The following is a 22118-nucleotide window of genomic DNA, read 5'->3' on the forward strand; positions in this document are numbered from 1 at the left end:
GCCAAACCTTTTAGGGGAGCATTTGCAACCGGTTGGCACCATTTTTGAGTGAATTGCCAAATGTCAGATTTTTGCTGAAATTGTGACCCCGGGGCTTAGGGATTTTTTCCAAAAAATATTTTCCGCCGGTTAAGTTGTTGAGGGCTGATTTCTTGTCCTGTGAAAAAAAGCCTTCTGTTTCGACTGCCAAACCTTTCAGGGGAGCATTTGCAACGTGCTGGCACCATTTTTGAGTGAATTGCCAAAAGTCAGATTTTTGCTGAAATTGTGACCCCGGGGCTTAGGGATTTTTTCAAAAAAATATTTTCCGCAGGTTAGGTTTTCGAGGGCTGATTTCTTGTCCTGTGATAAAAAGCCTTCTGTTTCCATCGCCAAAGCTTTCAGGGGAGCCTTTGCAACCTGCTGGCACCATTTTTGAGTGAATTGCCAAAAGTCAGATTTTTGCTGAAATTGTGACCCGGGAGCTTAGGGATTTATTCAAAAAAATATTTTCCGCAGGTTAGGTTTTCGAGGGATGATTTCTTGTCCTGTGATAAAAAGCCTTCTGTTTCGACTGCCAAACCTTTCAGGGGAGCCTTTGCAACGTGCTGGCACCATTTTTGAGTGAATTGCCAAAAGTCAGATTTTTGCTGAAATTGTGACCCCGGGGCTTAGGGATTTTTTCAAAAAAATATTTTCCGCAGGTTAGGTTTTCGAGGGCTGATTTCTTGTCCTGTGATAAAAAGCCTTCTATTTCGATTGCCAAACCTTTCAGGGGAGCATTTGCAACGTGCTGCCACCATTTTTGAGTGAATTGCCAAAAGTCAGATTTTTGCTGAAATTGCGACCCCGGGGCTTAGGGATTTTTTCAAAAAAATATTTTCCGCAGGTTAGGTTTTCGAGGGATGATTTCTTGTCCTGTGATAAAAAGCCTTCTGTTTCCATCGTCAAAGCTTTGAGGGCAGCATTTGCAACCGGTTGGCACCATTTTTGAGTGAATTGCCAAAAGTCAGATTTTTGCTGAAATTGTGACCCCGGGGCTTAGGGCTTTTTTCAAAAAAATATTTTCCGCCGGTTAGGTTGTCGAGGGCTGATTTCTTGTCCTGTGATAAAAACCTTCTGTTTCGACTGCCAAACCGTTCAGGGGAGCATTTGCAACCGGTTGGCACCATTTTTGACTGAATTGCCAAAAGTCAGATTTTTGCTGAAATTGTGACCCCGGGGCTTAGGGATTTTTTCAAAAAAATATTTTCCGCCGATTAAGTTGTTGAGGGCTGATTTCTTGTCCTGTGATAAAAAGCCTTCTGTTTCCCTCGCCAAACCTTTTAGGGGAGCATTTGCAACCGGTTGGCACCATTTTTGAGTGAATTGCCAAATGTCAGATTTTTGCTGAAATTGTGACCCCGGGGCTTAGGGATTTTTTCCAAATAATATTTTCCGCCGGTTAAGTTGTTGAGGGCTGATTTCTTGTCCTGTGATAAAAAGCCTTCTGTTTCGACTGCCAAACCTTTCAGGGGAGCATTTGCAACGTGCTGGCACCATTTTTGAGTGAATTGCCAAAAGTCAGATTTTTGCTGAAATTGTGACCCCGGGGCTTAGGGATTTTTTCAAAAAAATATTTTCCGCAGGTTAGGTTTTCGAGGGCTGATTTCTTGTCCTGTGATAAAAAGCCTTCTGTTTCCATCGCCAAAGCTTTCAGGGGAGCCTTTGCAACCTGCTGGCACCATTTTTGAGTGAATTGCCAAAAGTCAGATTTTTGCTGAAATTGTGACCCCGGAGCTTAGGGATTTATTCAAAAAAATATTTTCCGCAGGTTAGGTTTTCGAGGGATGATTTCTTGTCCTGTGATAAAAAGCCTTCTGTTTCGACTGCCAAACCTTTCAGGGGAGCCTTTGCAACGTGCTGGCACCATTTTTGAGTGAATTGCCAAAAGTCAGATTTTTGCTGAAATTGTGACCTCGGGGCTTAGGGATTTTTTCAAAAAAATATTTTCCGCAGGTTAGGTTTTAGAGGGCTGATTTCTTGTCCTGTGATAAAAAGCCTTCTGTTTCCATCGCCAAAGCTTTCAGGGGAGCCTTTGCAAAGTGCTGGCACCATTTTTGAGTGAATTGCCAAAAGTCAGATTTTTACTGAAATTGTGACCCCGGAGCTTAGGGATTTTTTCAAATAAATATTTTCCGCAGGTTAGGTTTTCGAGGGATGATTTCTTGTCCTGTGATAAAAAGCCTTCTGTTTCGACTGCCAAACCTTTCAGGGGAGCCTTTGCAACGTGCTGGCACCATTTTTGAATGATTTGCCAAAAGTCAGATTTTTGCTGAAATTGTGACCCCGGGGCTTAGGGATTTTTTCAAAAAAATATTTTCCGCAGGTTAGGTTTTCGAGGGCTGATTTCTTGTCCTGTGATAAAAAGCCTTCTGTTTCGACTGCCAAACCTTTCAGGGGAGCATTTGCAACGTGCTGGCACAATTTTTGAGTGAATTGCCAAAAGTCAGATTTTTGCTGAAATTGCGACCCCGGGTCTTAGGGATTTTTTCAAAAAAATATTTTCTGCCGGTTAAGTTGTTGAGTGCTGATTTCTTGTCCTGTGATAAAAAGCCTTCTGTTTCGATTGCCAAACCTTTCAGGGGAGCATTTGCAACGTGCTGGCACCATTTTTGAGTGAATTGCCAAAAGTCAGATTTTTGCTGAAATTGTGACCCCGGAGCTTAGGGATTTTTTCAAAAAAATATTTTCCGCAGGTTAGGTTTTCGAGGGATGATTTCTTGTCCTGTGATAAAAAGCCTTCTGTTTCCATCGTCAAAGCTTTGAGGGCAGCATTTGCAACCGGTTGGCACCATTTTTGAGTGAATTGCCAAAAGTCAGATTTTTGCTGAAATTGTGACCCCGGGGCTTAGGGATTTTTTCAAAAAAATATTTTCCGCCGGTTAGGTTGTCGAGGGCTGATTTCTTGTCCTGTGATAAAAACCTTCTGTTTCGACTGCCAAACCTTTCAGGGGAGCATTTGCAACCGGTTGGCACCATTTTTGAGTGAATTGCCAAAAGTCAGATTTTTGCTGAAATTGTGACCCCGGGGCTTAGGGATTTTTTCAAAAAAATATTTTCCGCCGATTAAGTTGTTGAGGGCTGATTTCTTGTCCTGTGATAAAAAGCCTTCTGTTTCTATCGCCAAACCTTTTAGGGGAGCATTTGCAACCGGTTGGCACCATTTTTGAGTGAATTGCCAAATGTCAGATTTTTGCTAAAATTGTGACAACGGGGCTTAGGGATTTTTTCCAAAAAATATTTTCCGCCGGTTAAGTTGTTGAGGGCTGATTTATTGTCCTGTGATAAAAAGCCTTCTGTTTCGACTGCCAAACCTTTCAGGGGAGCATTTGCAACGTGCTGGCACCATTTTTGAGTGAATTGCCAAAAGTCAGATTTTTGCTGAAATTGTGACCCCGGGGCTTAGGGATTTTTTCAAAAAAATATTTTCCGCCGGTTAAGTTGTTGAGGGCTGATTTCTTGTCCTGTGATAAAAAGCCTTCTGTTTCCACTGCCAAACCTTTCAGGGGAGCATTTGCAACCGGTTGGCACCATTTTTGAGTGAATTGCCAAAAGTCAGATTTTTGCTGAAATTGTGACCCCGGGGCTTAGGGATTTTTTCAAAAAAATATTTTCCGCCGGTTAGGTTGTCGAGGGCTGATTTCTTGTCCTGTGATAAAAACCTTCTGTTTCGACTGCCAAACCTTTCAGGGGAGCATTTGCAACCGGTTGGCACCATTTTTGAGTGAATTGCCAAAAGTCAGATTTTTGCTGAAATTGTGACCCCGGGGCTTAGGGATTTTTTCAAAAAAATATTTTCCGCCGGTTAAGTTGTTGAGGGCTGATTTCTTGTCCTGTGATAAAAAGCCTTCTGTTTCCACTGCCAAACCTTTCAGGGGAGCATTTGCAACCGGTTGGCACCATTTTTGAGTGTATTGCCAAAAGTCAGATTTTTGCTGAAATTGCGACCCCGGGGCTTAGGGATTTTTTCAAAAAAATATTTTCCGCAGGTTAGGTTTTTGAGGGATGATTTCTTGTCCTGTGATAAAAAGGCTTCTGTTTCCATCGTCAAAGCTTTGAGGGCAGCATTTGCAACCGGTTAGCACCATTTTTGAGTGAATTGCCAAAAGTCAGATTTTTGCTGAAATTGTGACCCCGGGGCTTAGGGATTTTTTCAAAAAAATATTTTCCGCCGGTTAGGTTGTCGAGGGCCGATTTCTTGTCCTGTGATAAAAACCTTCTGTTTCGACTGCCAAACCGTTCAGGGGAGCATTTGCAACCGGTTGGCACCATTTTTGACTGAATTGCCAAAAGTCAGATTTTTGCTGAAATTGTGACCCCGGGGCTTAGGGATTTTTTCAAAAAAATATTTTCCGCCGATTAAGTTGTTGAGGGCTGATTTCTTGTCCTGTGATAAAAAGCCTTCTGTTTCCATCGCCAAACCTTTTAGGGGAGCATTTGCAACCGGTTGGCACCATTTTTGAGTGAATTGCCAAATGTCAGATTTTTGCTGAAATTGTGACCCCGGGGCTTAGGGATTTTTTCCAAAAAATATTTTCCGCCGGTTAAGTTGTTGAGGGCTGATTTCTTGTCCTGTGAAAAAAAGCCTTCTGTTTCGACTGCCAAACCTTTCAGGGGAGCATTTGCAACGTGCTGGCACCATTTTTGAGTGAATTGCCAAAAGTCAGATTTTTGCTGAAATTGTGACCCCGGGGCTTAGGGATTTTTTCAAAAAAATATTTTCCGCAGGTTAGGTTTTCGAGGGCTGATTTCTTGTCCTGTGATAAAAAGCCTTCTATTTCGATTGCCAAACCTTTCAGGGGAGCATTTGCAACGTGCTGCCACCATTTTTGAGTGAATTGCCAAAAGTCAGATTTTTGCTGAAATTGCGACCCCGGGGCTTAGGGATTTTTTCAAAAAAATATTTTCCGCAGGTTAGGTTTTCGAGGGATGATTTCTTGTCCTGTGATAAAAAGCCTTCTGTTTCCATCGTCAAAGCTTTGAGGGCAGCATTTGCAACCGGTTGGCACCATTTTTGAGTGAATTGCCAAAAGTCAGATTTTTGCTGAAATTGTGACCCCGGGGCTTAGGGCTTTTTTCAAAAAAATATTTTCCGCCGGTTAGGTTGTCGAGGGCTGATTTCTTGTCCTGTGATAAAAACCTTCTGTTTCGACTGCCGGTTGGCACCATTTTTGACTGAATTGCCAAAAGTCAGATTTTTGCTGAAATTGTGACCCCGGGGCTTAGGGATATTTTCCAAATAATATTTTCCGCCGGTTAAGTTGTTGAGGGCTGATTTCTTGTCCTGTGATAAAAAGCCTTCTGTTTCGACTGCCAAACCTTTCAGGGGAGCATTTGCAACGTGCTGGCACCATTTTTGAGTGAATTGCCAAAAGTCAGATTTTTGCTGAAATTGTGACCGCGGGGCTTAGGGATTTTTTCAAAAAAATATTTTCCGCAGGTTAGGTTTTCGAGGGCTGATTTCTTGTCCTGTGATAAAAAGCCTTCTGTTTCCATCGCCAAAGCTTTCAGGGGAGCCTTTGCAAACTGCTGGCACCATTTTTGAGTGAATTGCCAAAAGTCAGATTTTTGCTGAAATTGTGACCCCGGAGCTTAGGGATTTATTCAAAAAAATATTTTCCGCAGGTTAGGTTTTCGAGGGATGATTTCTTGTCCTGTGATAAAAAGCCTTCTGTTTCGACTGCCAAACCTTTCAGGGGAGCCTTTGCAACGTGCTGGCACCATTTTTGAGTGAATTGCCAAAAGTCAGATTTTTGCTGAAATTGTGACCCCGGGGCTTAGGGATTTTTTCAAAAAAATATTTTTCGCAGGTTAGGTTTTCGAGTGCTGATTTCTTGTCCTGTGATAAAAAGCCTTCTGTTTCCATCGCCAAAGCTTTCAGGGGAGCCTTTGCAAAGTGCTGGCACCATTTTTGAGTGAATTGCCAAAAGTCAGATTTTTACTGAAATTGTGACCCCGGAGCTTAGGGATTTTTTCAAATAAATATTTTCCGCAGGTTAGGTTTTCGAGGGATGATTTCTTGTCCTGTGATAAAAAGCCTTCTGTTTCGACTGCCAAACCTTTCAGGGGAGCCTTTGCAACGTGCTGGCACCATTTTTGAATGAATTGCCAAAAGTCAGATTTTTGCTGAAATTGTGACCCCGGGGCTTAGGGATTTTTTCAAAAAAATGTTTTCCGCAGGTTAGGTTTTCGAGGGCTGATTTCTTGTCCTGTGATAAAAAGCCTTCTGTTTCGACTGCCAAACCTTTCAGGGGAGCATTTGCAACGTGCTGGCACAATTTTTGAGTGAATTGCCAAAAGTCAGATTTTTGCTGAAATTGCGACCCCGGGTCTTAGGGATTTTTTCAAAAAAATATTTTCTGCCGGTTAAGTTGTTGAGGGCTGATTTCTTGTCCTGTGATAAAAAGCCTTCTGTTTCGATTGCCAAACCTTTCAGGGGAGCATTTGCAACGTGCTGGCACCATTTTTGAGTGAATTGCCAAAAGTCAGATTTTTGCTGAAATTGTGACCCCGGAGCTTAGGGATTTTTTCAAAAAAATATTTTCCGCAGGTTAGGTTTTCGAGGGATGATTTCTTGTCCTGTGATAAAAAGCCTTCTGTTTCCATCGTCAAAGCTTTGAGGGCAGCATTTGCAACCGGTTGGCACCATTTTTGAGTGAATTGCCAAAAGTCAGATTTTTGCTGAAATTGTGACCCCGGGGCTTAGGGATTTTTTCAAAAAAATATTTTCCGCCGGTTAGGTTGTCGAGGGCTGATTTCTTGTCCTGTGATAAAAACCTTCTGTTTCGACTGCCAAACCTTTCAGGGGAGCATTTGCAACCGGTTGGCACCATTTTTGAGTGAATTGCCAAATGTCAGATTTTTGCTAAAATTGTGACAACGGGGCTTAGGGATTTTTTCCAAAAAATATTTTCCGCCGGTTAAGTTGTTGAGGGCTGATTTCTTGTCCTGTGATAAAAAGCCTTCTGTTTCTATCGCCAAACCTTTTAGGGGAGCATTTGCAACCGGTTGGCACCATTTTTGAGTGAATTGCCAAATGTCAGATTTTTGCTAAAATTGTGACAACGGGGCTTAGGGATTTTTTCCAAAAAATATTTTCCGCCGGTTAAGTTGTTGAGGGCTGATTTCTTGTCCTGTGATAAAAAGCCTTCTGTTTCCACTGCCAAACCTTTCAGGGGAGCATTTGCAACCGGTTGGCACCATTTTTGAGTGAATTGCCAAAAGTCAGATTTTTGCTGAAATTGTGACCCCGGGGCTTAGGGATTTTTTCAAAAAAATATTTTCCGCCGGTTAGGTTGTCGAGGGCTGATTTCTTGTCCTGTGATAAAAAGCCTTCTGTTTCCATCGCCAAACCTTTTAGGGGAGCATTTGCAACCGGTTGGCACCATTTTTCAGTGAATTGCCAAATGTCAGATTTTTGCTGAAATTGTGACCCCGGGGCTTAGGGATTTTTTCCAAAAAATATTTTCCGCCGGTTAAGTTGTTGAGGGCTGATTTCTTGTCCTGTGATAAAAAGCATTCTGTTTCGACTGCCAAACCTTTCAGGGGAGCATTTGCAACGTGCTGGCATCATTTTTGAGTGAATTGCCAAAAGTCAGATTTTTGCTGAAATTGTGACCCCGGGGCTTAGGGATTTTTTCAAAAAAATATTTTCCGCCGGTTAAGTTGTTGAGGGCTGATTTCTTGTCCTGTGATAAAAAGCCTTCTGTTTCGACTGCCAAACCTTTCAGGGGAGCATTTGCAACGTGCTGGCACCATTTTTGAGTGAATTGCCAAAAGTCAGATTTTTGCTGAAATTGTGACCCCGGGGCTTAGGGATTTTTTCAAAAAAATATTTTCCGCAGGTTAGGTTTTCGAGGGCTGATTTCTTGTCCTGTGATAAAAAGCCTTCTGTTTCCATCGCCAAAGCTTTCAGGGGAGCCTTTGCAACCTGCTAGCACCATTTTTGAGTGAATTGCCAAAAGTCAGATTTTTGCTGAAATTGTGACCCCGGGGCTTAGGGATTTTTTCAAAAAAATATTTTCCGCCGGTTAAGTTGTTGAGGGCTGATTTCTTGTCCTGTGATAAAAAGCCTTCTGTTTCGACTGCCAAACCTTTCAGGGGAGCATTTGCAACCGGTTGGCACCATTTTTGAGTGAATTGCCAAAAGTCAGATTTTTGCTGAAATTGTGACCCCGGGGCTTAGGGATTTTTTCAAAAAAATATTTTCTGCCGGTTAAGTTGTTGAGGGCTGATTTCTTGTCCTGTTATAAAAAGCCTTCTGTTTCGACTGCCAAACCTTTCAGGGGAGCATTTGCAACGTGCTGGCACCATTTTTGAGTGAATTGCCAAAAGTCAGATTTTTGCTGAAATTGTGACCCCGGAGCTTAGGGATTTTTTCAAAAAAATATTTTCCGCAGGTTAGGTTTTCGAGGGATGATTTCTTGTCCTGTGATAAAAAGCCTTCTGTTTCCATCGTCAAAGCTTTGAGGGCAGCATTTGCAACCGGTTGGCCCCATTTTTGAGTGAATTGCCAAAAGTCAGATTTTTGCTGAAATTGTGACCCCGGGGCTTAGGGATTTTTTCAAAAAAATATTTTCCGCCGGTTAGGTTGTCGAGGGCTGATTTCTTGTCCTGTGATAAAAAGCCTTCTGTTTCCATCGTCAAAGCTTTGAGGGCAGCATTTGCAACCGGTTGGCACCATTTTTGAGTGAATTGCCAAAAGTCAGATTTTTGCTGAAATTGTGACCCCGGGGCTTAGGGATTTTTTCAAAAAAATATTTTCCGCCGATTAAGTTGTTGAGGGCTGATTTCTTGTCCTGTGATAAAAAGCCTTCTGTTTCCATCGCCAAACCTTTTAGGGGAGCATTTGCAACCAGTTGGCACCATTTTTGAGTGAATTGCCAAATGTCAGATTTTTGCTGAAATTGTGACCCCGGGGCTTAGGGATTTTTTTCCAAAAAATATTTTCCGCCGGTTAAGTTGTTGAGGGCTGATTTCTTGTCCTGTGATAAAAAGCCTTCTGTTTCGACTGCCAAACCTTTCAGGGGAGCATTTGCAACGTGCTGGCACCATTTTTGAGTGAATTGCCAAAAGTCAGATTTTTGCTGAAATTGTGACCCCGGGGCTTAGGGATTTTTTCAAAAAAATATTTTCTGCCGGTTAAGTTGTTGAGGGCTGATTTCTTGTCCTGTGATAAAAAGCCTTCTGTTTCCATCGCCAGACCTTTCAGGGGAGCATTTGCAACCGGTTGGCACCATTTTTGAGTGAATTGCCAAAAGTCAGATTTTTGCTGACATTGTGACCCCGGGGCTTAGGGATTTTTTCAAAAAAATATTTTCCGCCGGTTATGTTGTTGAGGGCTGATTTCTTGTCCTGGAATAAAAAGCCTTCTCTTTCGACTGCCAAACCTTTCAGGGGAGCATTTGCAACGTGCTGGCACCATTTTTGAGTGAATTGCCAAAAGTCAGATTTTTGCTGAAATTGTGACCCCGGGGCTTAGGGATTTTTTCAAAAAAATATTTTCCGCCGGTTAAGTTGTTGAGGGGTGATTTCTTGTCCTGTGATAAGAAGCCTTCTGTTTCGACTGCCAAACCTTTCACGGGAGCCTTTGCAACCGGTTGGCACCATTTTTGAGTGAATTGCCAAAAGTCGGATTTTTGTTGAAATTGTGACCCCGGGGCTTAGGGATTATTTCAAAAAAATATTTTCCGCAGGTTAGGTTTTCGAGGGCTGATTTCTTGTCCTGTGATAAAAAGACTTCTGTTTCCATTACCAAAGCTTTCAGGGGAGCCTTTGCAACCTGCTGGCACCATTTTTGAGTGAATTGCCAAAAGTCAGATTTTTGCTGAAATTGTGACCCCGGGGCTTAGGGATTTTTTCAAAAAAATATTTTCCGCCGGTTAAGTTGTTGAGGGCTGATTTCTTGTCCTGTGAGAAAAAGCCTTCTGTTTCGACTGCCAAAACTTTCAGGGGAGCATTTGCAACGTGCTGGCACCATTTTTGAGTGAATTGCCAAAAGTCAGATTTTTGCTGAAATTGTGACCCCGGGGTTTAGGGATTTTTTTAAAAAAATATTTTCCGCCGGTTAAGTTGTTGAGGGCTGATTTCTTGTCCTGTGATAAAAAGCCTTCTGTTTCCATCGCCAAACCTTTCCGGGGAGCATTTGCAACTGGTTGGCACCATTTTTGAGTGAATTACCAAAAGTCAGATTTTTGCTGAAATTGTGACCCCGGGGCTTAGGGATTTTTTCAAAAAAATATTTTCCGCCGGTTAAGTTGTTGAGGGCTGATTTCTTGTCCTGTGATAAAAAGCCTTCTATTTCGACCGCCAATCCTTTCAGGGGAGCATTTGCAACTGGTTGGCACCATTTTTGAGTGAATTGCCAAAAGTCAGATTTTTGCTGAAATTGTGACCCCGGGGCTTAGGGTTTATTTCAAAAAAATATTTTCCGCCGGTTAAGTTGTTGAGGGCTGATTTCTTGTCCTGTGATAAAAAGCCTTCTGTTTCCATCGCCAAACCTTTTAGGGGAGCATTTGCAACCAGTTGGCACCATTTTTGAGTGAATTGCCAAAAGTCAGATTTTTGCTGAAATTGTGACCCCGGAGCTTAGGGATTTTTTCAAAAAAATATTTTCCGCAGGTTAGGTTTTCGAGGGATGATTTCTTGTCCTGTGATAAAAAGCCTTCTGTTTCCATCGTCAAAGCTTTGAGGGCAGCATTTGCAACCGGTTGGCCCCATTTTTGAGTGAATTGCCAAAAGTCAGATTTTTGCTGAAATTGTGACCCCGGGGCTTAGGGATTTTTTCAAAAAAATATTTTCCGCCGGTTAGGTTGTCGAGGGCTGATTTCTTGTCCTGTGATAAAAAGCCTTCTGTTTCCATCGTCAAAGCTTTGAGGGCAGCATTTGCAACCGGTTGGCCCCATTTTTGAGTGAATTGCCAAAAGTCAGATTTTTGCTGAAATTGTGACCCCGGGGCTTAGGGATTTTTTCAAAAAAATATTTTCCGCCGATTAAGTTGTTGAGGGCTGATTTCTTGTCCTGTGATAAAAAGCCTTCTGTTTCCATCGCCAAACCTTTTAGGGGAGCATTTGCAACCAGTTGGCACCATTTTTGAGTGAATTGCCAAATGTCAGATTTTTGCTGAAATTGTGACCCCGGGGCTTAGGGATTTTTTTCCAAAAAATATTTTCCGCCGGTTAAGTTGTTTAGGGCTGATTTCTTGTCCTGTGATAAAAAGCCTTCTGTTTCGACTGCCAAACCTTTCAGGGGAGCATTTGCAACGTGCTGGCACCATTTTTGAGTGAATTGCCAAAAGTCAGATTTTTGCTGAAATTGTGACCCCGGGGCTTAGGGATTTTTTCAAAAAAATATTTTCTGCCGGTTAAGTTGTTGAGGGCTGATTTCTTGTCCTGTGATAAAAAGCCTTCTGTTTCCATCGCCAGACCTTTCAGGGGAGCATTTGCAACCGGTTGGCACCATTTTTGAGTGAATTGCCAAAAGTCAGATTTTTGCTGACATTGTGACCCCGGGGCTTAGGGATTTTTTCAAAAAAATATTTTCCGCCGGTTATGTTGTTGAGGGCTGATTTCTTGTCCTGGAATAAAAAGCCTTCTCTTTCGACTGCCAAACCTTTCAGGGGAGCATTTGCAACGTGCTGGCACCATTTTTGAGTGAATTGCCAAAAGTCAGATTTTTGCTGAAATTGTGACCCCGGGGCTTAGGGATTTTTTCAAAAAAATATTTTCCGCCGGTTAAGTTGTTGAGGGGTGATTTCTTGTCCTGTGATAAGAAGCCTTCTGTTTCGACTGCCAAACCTTTCACGGGAGCCTTTGCAACCGGTTGGCACCATTTTTGAGTGAATTGCCAAAAGTCGGATTTTTGTTGAAATTGTGACCCCGGGGCTTAGGGATTATTTCAAAAAAATATTTTCCGCAGGTTAGGTTTTCGAGGGCTGATTTCTTGTCCTGTGATAAAAAGACTTCTGTTTCCATTACCAAAGCTTTCAGGGGAGCCTTTGCAACCTGCTGGCACCATTTTTGAGTGAATTGCCAAAAGTCAGATTTTTGCTGAAATTGTGACCCCGGGGCTTAGGGATTTTTTCAAAAAAATATTTTCCGCCGGTTAAGTTGTTGAGGGCTGATTTCTTGTCCTGTGAGAAAAAGCCTTCTGTTTCGACTGCCAAAACTTTCAGGGGAGCATTTGCAACGTGCTGGCACCATTTTTGAGTGAATTGCCAAAAGTCAGATTTTTGCTGAAATTGTGACCCCGGGGTTTAGGGATTTTTTTAAAAAAATATTTTCCGCCGGTTAAGTTGTTGAGGGCTGATTTCTTGTCCTGTGATAAAAAGCCTTCTGTTTCCATCGCCAAACCTTTCCGGGGAGCATTTGCAACTGGTTGGCACCATTTTTGAGTGAATTACCAAAAGTCAGATTTTTGCTGAAATTGTGACCCCGGGGCTTAGGGATTTTTTCAAAAAAATATTTTCCGCCGGTTAAGTTGTTGAGGGCTGATTTCTTGTCCTGTGATAAAAAGCCTTCTATTTCGACCGCCAATCCTTTCAGGGGAGCATTTGCAACTGGTTGGCACCATTTTTGAGTGAATTGCCAAAAGTCAGATTTTTGCTGAAATTGTGACCCCGGGGCTTAGGGTTTATTTCAAAAAAATATTTTCCGCAGGTTAGGTTGTTGAGGGCTAATGTCTTGTCCAGTGATAAAAAGCCTTCTGTTTCCATCGCCACAGCTTTCAGGGGAGCCTTTGCAACCTGCTGGCACCATTTTTGAGTGAATTGCCAAAAGTCAGATTTTTGCTGAAATTGTGACCCCGGGGCTTAGGGATTTTTTAAAAAAAATATTTTCCGCCGGTTAAGTTGTTGAGGGCTGATTTCTTGTCCTGTGAGAAAAAGCCTTCTGTTTCGACTGCCAAAACTTTCAGGGGAGCATTTGCAACGTGCTGGCACCATTTTTGAGTGAATTGCCAAAAGTCAGATTTTTGCTGAAATTGTGACCCCGGGGTTTAGGGATTTTTTTAAAAAAATATTTTCCGCCGGTTAAGTTGTTGAGGGCTGATTTCTTGTCCTGTGATAAAAAGCCTTCTGTTTCCATCGCCAAACCTTTCCGGGGAGCATTTGCAACTGGTTGGCACCATTTTTGAGTGAATTACCAAAAGTCAGATTTTTGCTGAAATTGTGACCCCGGGGCTTAGGGATTTTTTCAAAAAAATATTTTCCGCCGGTTAAGTTGTTGAGGGCTGATTTCTTGTCCTGTGATAAAAAGCCTTCTATTTCGACCGCCAATCCTTTCAGGGGAGCATTTGCAACTGGTTGGCACCATTTTTGAGTGAATTGCCAAAAGTCAGATTTTTGCTGAAATTGTGACCCCGGGGCTTAGGGTTTATTTCAAAAAAATATTTTCCGCCGGTTAAGTTGTTGAGGGCTGATTTCTTGTCCTGTGATAAAAAGCCTTCTGTTTCCATCGCCAAACCTTTTAGGGGAGCATTTGCAACCAGTTGGCACCATTTTTGAGTGAATTGCCAAAAGTCAGATTTTTGCTGAAATTGTGACCCCGGAGCTTAGGGATTTTTTCAAAAAAATATTTTCCGCAGGTTAGGTTTTCGAGGGATGATTTCTTGTCCTGTGATAAAAAGCCTTCTGTTTCCATCGTCAAAGCTTTGAGGGCAGCATTTGCAACCGGTTGGCCCCATTTTTGAGTGAATTGCCAAAAGTCAGATTTTTGCTGAAATTGTGACCCCGGGGCTTAGGGATTTTTTCAAAAAAATATTTTCCGCCGGTTAGGTTGTCGAGGGCTGATTTCTTGTCCTGTGATAAAAAGCCTTCTGTTTCCATCGTCAAAGCTTTGAGGGCAGCATTTGCAACCGGTTGGCCCCATTTTTGAGTGAATTGCCAAAAGTCAGATTTTTGCTGAAATTGTGACCCCGGGGCTTAGGGATTTTTTCAAAAAAATATTTTCCGCCGATTAAGTTGTTGAGGGCTGATTTCTTGTCCTGTGATAAAAAGCCTTCTGTTTCCATCGCCAAACCTTTTAGGGGAGCATTTGCAACCAGTTGGCACCATTTTTGAGTGAATTGCCAAATGTCAGATTTTTGCTGAAATTGTGACCCCGGGGCTTAGGGATTTTTTTCCAAAAAATATTTTCCGCCGGTTAAGTTGTTTAGGGCTGATTTCTTGTCCTGTGATAAAAAGCCTTCTGTTTCGACTGCCAAACCTTTCAGGGGAGCATTTGCAACGTGCTGGCACCATTTTTGAGTGAATTGCCAAAAGTCAGATTTTTGCTGAAATTGTGACCCCGGGGCTTAGGGATTTTTTCAAAAAAATATTTTCTGCCGGTTAAGTTGTTGAGGGCTGATTTCTTGTCCTGTGATAAAAAGCCTTCTGTTTCCATCGCCAGACCTTTCAGGGGAGCATTTGCAACCGGTTGGCACCATTTTTGAGTGAATTGCCAAAAGTCAGATTTTTGCTGACATTGTGACCCCGGGGCTTAGGGATTTTTTCAAAAAAATATTTTCCGCCGGTTATGTTGTTGAGGGCTGATTTCTTGTCCTGGAATAAAAAGCCTTCTCTTTCGACTGCCAAACCTTTCAGGGGAGCATTTGCAACGTGCTGGCACCATTTTTGAGTGAATTGCCAAAAGTCAGATTTTTGCTGAAATTGTGACCCCGGGGCTTAGGGATTTTTTCAAAAAAATATTTTCCGCCGGTTAAGTTGTTGAGGGGTGATTTCTTGTCCTGTGATAAGAAGCCTTCTGTTTCGACTGCCAAACCTTTCACGGGAGCCTTTGCAACCGGTTGGCACCATTTTTGAGTGAATTGCCAAAAGTCGGATTTTTGTTGAAATTGTGACCCCGGGGCTTAGGGATTATTTCAAAAAAATATTTTCCGCAGGTTAGGTTTTCGAGGGCTGATTTCTTGTCCTGTGATAAAAAGACTTCTGTTTCCATTACCAAAGCTTTCAGGGGAGCCTTTGCAACCTGCTGGCACCATTTTTGAGTGAATTGCCAAAAGTCAGATTTTTGCTGAAATTGTGACCCCGGGGCTTAGGGATTTTTTCAAAAAAATATTTTCCGCCGGTTAAGTTGTTGAGGGCTGATTTCTTGTCCTGTGAGAAAAAGCCTTCTGTTTCGACTGCCAAAACTTTCAGGGGAGCATTTGCAACGTGCTGGCACCATTTTTGAGTGAATTGCCAAAAGTCAGATTTTTGCTGAAATTGTGACCCCGGGGTTTAGGGATTTTTTTAAAAAAATATTTTCCGCCGGTTAAGTTGTTGAGGGCTGATTTCTTGTCCTGTGATAAAAAGCCTTCTGTTTCCATCGCCAAACCTTTCCGGGGAGCATTTGCAACTGGTTGGCACCATTTTTGAGTGAATTACCAAAAGTCAGATTTTTGCTGAAATTGTGACCCCGGGGCTTAGGGATTTTTTCAAAAAAATATTTTCCGCCGGTTAAGTTGTTGAGGGCTGATTTCTTGTCCTGTGATAAAAAGCCTTCTATTTCGACCGCCAATCCTTTCAGGGGAGCATTTGCAACTGGTTGGCACCATTTTTGAGTGAATTGCCAAAAGTCAGATTTTTGCTGAAATTGTGACCCCGGGGCTTAGGGTTTATTTCAAAAAAATATTTTCCGCAGGTTAGGTTGTTGAGGGCTAATGTCTTGTCCAGTGATAAAAAGCCTTCTGTTTCCATCGCCACAGCTTTCAGGGGAGCCTTTGCAACCTGCTGGCACCATTTTTGAGTGAATTGCCAAAAGTCAGATTTTTGCTGAAATTGTGACCCCGGGGCTTAGGGATTTTTTTCAAAAAAATATTTTCCGCCGGTTAAGTTGTTGAGGGCTGATTTCTTGTCCTGTGATAAAAAGCCTTCTGTTTCGACTGCCAAACCTTTCAGGGGAGCATTTGCAACCGGTTGGCACCATTTTTGAGTGAATTGCCAAAAGTCAGATTTTTGCTGAAATTGTGACCCCGGGGCTTAGGGATTTTTTCAAAAAAATATTTTCCGCCGGTTAAGTTGTTGAGGGCTGATTTCTTGTCCTGTGATAAAAAGCCTTCTGTTTCGACTGCTAAACCTTTCAGGGGAGCATTTGCAACGTGCTGGCACCATTTTTGAGTGAATTGCCAAAAGTCAGATTTTTGCTGAAATTGTGACCCCGGGGCTTAGGGATTTTTTGAAAAAAATATTTTCCGCAGGTTAGGTTTTCGAAGGCTGATTTCTTGTCTTGTGATAAAAAGCCTTCTGTTTCGACTGCCAAACCTTTCCGGGGAGCATTTGCAACCGGTTGGCACCATTTTTGAGTGAATTGCCAAAAGTCAGATTTTTGCTGAAATTGTGACTCCGGGGCTTAGGGATTTTTCCAAAAAAATATTTTCCGCCGGTTAAGTTGTTGAGGGCTAATGTCTTGTCCTGTGATAAAAAGCCTTCTGTTTCCATCGCCAAAGCTTTCAGGGGAGCCTTTGCAACCTGCTGGCACCATTTTTGAGTGAGTTGCCAAAAGTCAGATTTTTGCTGAAATTGTGACCCCGGGGCTTAGGGATTTTTTCAAAAAAATATTGTCCGCCGGTTAAGTTGTTGAGGGCTGATTTCTTGTCCTGTGATAAAAAGCCTTCTGTTTCGACTGTCAAACCTTTCAGGGGAGAATTTGCAACCGGTTGGCACCATTTTTGAGTGAATTGCCAAAAGTCAGATTTTTGCTGAAATTGTGACCCCGGGGCTTAGGGATTTTTTCAAAAAAATATTTTCCGCAGGTTAGGTTGTTGAGGGCTGATTTCTTGTCCTGTGATAAAAAGCCTTCTGTTTCCATCGCCAAAGCTTTCAGGGGAGCCTTTGCAACCTGCTGGCACCATTTTTAAGTGAATTGCCAAAAGTCAGATTTTTGCTGAAATTGTGACCCCGGGGCTTAGGGATTTTTTCAAAAAAATATTTTTCGCCGGTTAAGTTGTTGAGGGCTGATTTCTTGTCCTGTGATAAAAAGCCTTCTGTTTCCATCGCCAAACCTTTCAGGGGAGCCTTTGCAACCTGCTAGCACCATTTTTGAGTGAATTGTCAAAAGTCAGATTTTTGCTGAAATTGTGACCCCGGGGCTTAGGGTTTTTTTCAAAAAAATATTGTCCGCCGGTTAAGTTGTTGAGGGCTGATTTCTTGTCCTGTGATAAAAAGCATTCTGTTTCAACTGCCAAACCTTTCAGGGGAGCATTTGCAACGTGCTGGCACCATTTTTGAGTGAATTATCAAAAGTCAGATTTTTGCTGAAATTGTGACCCCGGGGCTTAGGGATTTTTTCAAAAAAATATTTTCCGCAGGTTAGGTTTTCGAGGGCTGATTTCTTGTCCTGTGTTAAAAAGCCTTCTTTTTCGACTGCCAAAGCTTTCAGGGGAGCCTTTGAAACCTGCTGGCACCATTTTTAAGTGAATTGCCAAAAGTCAGATTTTTGCTGAAATTGTGACCCCGGGGCTTAGGGATTTTTTAAAAAAAAAATTTCCGCAGGTTAGGTTTTCGAGGGCTGATTTCTTGTCCTGTGATAAAAAGCCTTCTGTTTCCATCGCCAAAGCTTTCCGGGGAGCCTTTGCAACCTGCTGGCACCATTTTTGAGTGAATTGCCAAAAGTCAGATTTTTGCTGAAATTGTGACCCCGGGGCTTAGGGATTTTTTCCAAAAAATATTTTCCGCCGGTTAAGTTGTTGAGGACTGATTTCTTGTACTGTGATAAAAAGCCTTCTGTTTCCATCACCAAAGGTTTCAAGGGAGCATTTGCAACGTGCTGGCACCATTTTTGAGTGAGTTGCCAAAAGTCAGATTTTTGCTGAAATTGTGACCCCGGGGCTTAGGGATTTTTTGAAAAAAATATTTTCCGCAGGTTAGGTTTTCGAGGGCTGATTTCTTGTCCTGTGATAAAAAGCCTTCTGTTTCGACTGCCAAACCTTTCAGGGGAGCATTTGCAACCGGTTGGCACTATTTTTGAGTGAATTGCCAAAAGTCAGATTTTTGCTGAAATTGTGACCCCGGGGCTTAGGGATTTTTCCAAAAAAATATTTTCCGCCGGTTAAGTTGTTGAGGGCTAATGTCTTGTCTTGTGATAAAAAGCCTTCTGTTTCCATCGCCAAAGCTTTCAGGGGAGCCTTTGCAACCTGCTGGCACCATTTTTGAGTGAGTTGCCAAAAGTCAGATTTTTGCTGAAATTGTGACCCCGGGGCTTAGGGATTTTTTCAAAAAAATATTTTCCGCCGGTTAAGTTGTTGAGGGCTGATTTCTTGTCCTGTGATAAAAAGCCTTCTGTTTCGACTGTCAAACCTTTCAGGGGAGAATTTGCAACCGGTTGGCACCATTTTTGAGTGAATTGCCAAAAGTCAGATTTTTGCTGAAATTGTGACCCCGGGGCTTAGGGATTTTTTCAAAAAAATACTTTCCGCAGGTTAGGTTGTTGAGGGCTGATTTCTTGTCCTGTGATAAAAAGCCTTCTGTTTCCATCGCCAAAGCTTTCAGGGGAGCCTTTGCAACCTGCTGGCACCATTTTTGAGTGAATTGCCAAAAGTCAGATTTTTGCTGAAATTGTGACCCCGGGGCTTAGGGTTTTTTTCAAAAAAATATTGTCCGCCGGTTAAGTTGTTGAGGGCTGATTTCTTGTCCTGTGTTAAAAAGCCTTCTTTTTCGACTGCCAAAGCTTTCAGGGGAGCCTTTGAAACCTGCTGGCACCATTTTTAAGTGAATTGCCAAAAGTCAGATTTTTGCTGAAATTGTGACCCCGGGGCTTAGGGATTTTTCCAAAAAAATATTTTCCGCCGGTTAAGTTGTTGAGGGCTAATGTCTTGTCCTGTGATAAAAAGCCTTCTGTTTCCATCGCCAAAGCTTTCAGGGGAGCCTTTGCAACCTGCTGGCACCATTTTTGAGTGAGTTGCCAAAAGTCAGATTTTTGCTGAAATTGTGACCCCGGGGCTTAGGGATTTTTTCAAAAAAATATTGTCCGGCGGTTAAGTTGTTGAGGGCTGATTTCTTGTCCTGTGATAAAAAGCCTTCTGTTTCGACTGTCAAACCTTTCAGGGGAGAATTTGCAACCGGTTGGCACCATTTTTGAGTGAATTGCCAAAAGTCAGATTTTTGCTGAAATTGTGACCCCGGGGCTTAGGGATTTTTTCAAAAAAATATTTTCCGCAGGTTAGGTTGTTGAGGGCTGATTTCTTGTCCTGTGATAAAAAGCCTTCTGTTTCCATCGCCAAAGCTTTCAGGGGAGCCTTTGCAACCTGCTGGCACCATTTTTAAGTGAATTGCCAAAAGTCAGATTTTTGCTGAAATTGTGACCCCGGGGCTTAGGGATTTTTTCAAAAAAATATTTTTCGCCGGTTAAGTTGTTGAGGGCTGATTTCTTGTCCTGTGATAAAAAGCCTTCTGTTTCCATCGCCAAACCTTTCAGGGGAGCCTTTGCAACCTGCTAGCACCATTTTTGAGTGAATTGTCAAAAGTCAGATTTTTGCTGAAATTGTGACCCCGGGGCTTAGGGTTTTTTTCAAAAAAATATTGTCCGCCGGTTAAGTTGTTGAGGGCTGATTTCTTGTCCTGTGATAAAAAGCATTCTGTTTCAACTGCCAAACCTTTCAGGGGAGCATTTGCAACGTGCTGGCACCATTTTTGAGTGAATTATCAAAAGTCAGATTTTTGCTGAAATTGTGACCCCGGGGCTTAGGGATTTTTTCAAAAAAATATTTTCCGCAGGTTAGGTTTTCGAGGGCTGATTTCTTGTCCTGTGTTAAAAAGCCTTCTTTTTCGACTGCCAAAGCTTTCAGGGGAGCCTTTGAAACCTGCTGACACCATTTTTAAGTGAATTGCCAAAAGTCAGATTTTTGCTGAAATTGTGACCCCGGGGCTTAGGGATTTTTTTAAAAAAAAATTTCCGCAGGTTAGGTTTTCGAGGGCTGATTTCTTGTCCTGTGATAAAAAGCCTTCTGTTTCCATCACCAAAGGTTTCAAGGGAGCATTTGCAACGTGCTGGCACCATTTTTGAGTGAGTTGCCAAAAGTCAGATTTTTGCTGAAATTGTGACCCCGGGGCTTAGGGATTTTTTGAAAAAAATATTTTCCGCAGGTTAGGTTTTCGAGGGCTGATTTCTTGTCCTGTGATAAAAAGCCTTCTGTTTCGACTGCCAAACCTTTCAGGGGAGCATTTGCAACCGGTTGGCACTATTTTTGAGTGAATTGCCAAAAGTCAGATTTTTGCTGAAATTGTGACCCCGGGGCTTAGGGATTTTTCCAAAAAAATATTTTCCGCTGGTTAAGTTGTTGAGGGCTAATGTCTTGTCTTGTGATAAAAAGCCTTCTGTTTCCATCGCCAAAGCTTTCAGGGGAGCCTTTGCAACCTGCTGGCACCATTTTTGAGTGAGTTGCCAAAAGTCAGATTTTTGCTGAAATTGTGACCCCGGGGCTTAGGGATTTTTTCAAAAAAATATTTTCCGCCGGTTAAGTTGTTGAGGGCTGATTTCTTGTCCTGTGATAAAAAGCCTTCTGTTTCGACTGTCAAACCTTTCAGGGGAGAATTTGCAACCGGTTGGCACCATTTTTGAGTGAATTGCCAAAAGTCAGATTTTTGCTGAAATTGTGACCCCGGGGCTTAGGGATTTTTTCAAAAAAATACTTTCCGCAGGTTAGGTTGTTGAGGGCTGATTTCTTGTCCTGTGATAAAAAGCCTTCTGTTTCCATCGCCAAAGCTTTCAGGGGAGCCTTTGCAACCTGCTGGCACCATTTTTGAGTGAATTGCCAAAAGTCAGATTTTTGCTGAAATTGTGACCCCGGGGCTTAGGGTTTTTTTCAAAAAAATATTGTCCGCCGGTTAAGTTGTTGAGGGCTGATTTCTTGTCCTGTGATGAAAAGCATTCTGTTTCAACTGCCAAACCTTTCAGGGGAGCATTTGCAACGTGCTGGCACCATTTTTGAGTGAATTATCAAAAGTCAGATTTTTGCTGAAATTGTGACCCCGGGGCTTAGGGATTTTTTCAAAAAAATATTTTCCGCAGGTTAGGTTTTCGAGGGCTGATTTCTTGTCCTGTGTTAAAAAGCCTTCTTTTTCGACTGCCAAACCTTTCAGGGGAGCCTTTGCAACCTGCTGGCACCATTTTTGAGTGAATTGCCAAAAGTCAGATTTTTGCTGAAATTGTGACCCCGGGGCTTAGGGATTTTTTCAAAAAAATATTTTCCGCCGGTTAAGTTGTTGAGGGCTGATTTCTTGTCCTCTGATAAAAAGCCTTCTGTTTCGACTGCCAAACCTTTCAGGGGAGCATTTGCAACCGGTTGGCACCATTTTTGAGTGAATTGCCAAAAGTCAGATTTTTGCTGAAATTGTGACCCCGGGGCTTAGGGATTTTTCCAAAAAAATATTTTCCGCCGGTTAAGTTGTTGAGGGCTAATGTCTTGTCTTGTGATAAAAAGCCTTCTGTTTCCATCGCCAAAGCTTTCAGGGGAGCCTTTGCAACCTGCTGGCACCATTTTTGAGTGAGTTGCCAAAAGTCAGATTTTTGCTGAAATTGTGACCCCGGGGCTTAGGGATTTTTTCAAAAAAATATTTTCCGCCGGTTAAGTTGTTGAGGGCTGATTTCTTGTCCTGTGATAAAAAGCCTTCTGTTTCGACTGTCAAACCTTTCAGGGGAGAATTTGCAACCGGTTGGCACCATTTTTGAGTGAATTGCCAAAAGTCAGATTTTTGTTGAAATTGTGACCCCGGGGCTTAGGGATTTTTTCAAAAAAATATTTTCCACACGTTAGGTTGTTAAGGGCTGATTTCTTGTCCTGTGATAAAAAGCCTTCTGTTTCCATCGCCAAAGCTTTCAGGGGAGCCTTTGCAACCTGCTGGCACCATTTTTGAGTGAATTGCCAAAAGTCAGATTTTTGCTGAAATTGTGACCCCGGGGCTTAGGGATTTTTTCAAAAAAATATTTTCCGCCGGTTAAGTTGTTGAGGGCTGATTTCTTGTCCTCTGATAAAAAGCCTTCTGTTTCGACTGCCAAACCTTTCAGGGGAGCATTTGCAACCGGTTGGCACCATTTTTGAGTGAATTGCCAAAAGTCAGATTTTTGCTGAAATTGTGACCCCGGGGCTTAGGGATTTTTTCAAAAAAATATTTTCCGCATATTAGG

Source organism: Podarcis muralis, chromosome 14, assembly GCF_964188315.1.
Source record: "Podarcis muralis chromosome 14, rPodMur119.hap1.1, whole genome shotgun sequence".
Taxonomy (NCBI): Eukaryota; Metazoa; Chordata; class Lepidosauria; order Squamata; family Lacertidae; genus Podarcis; species Podarcis muralis.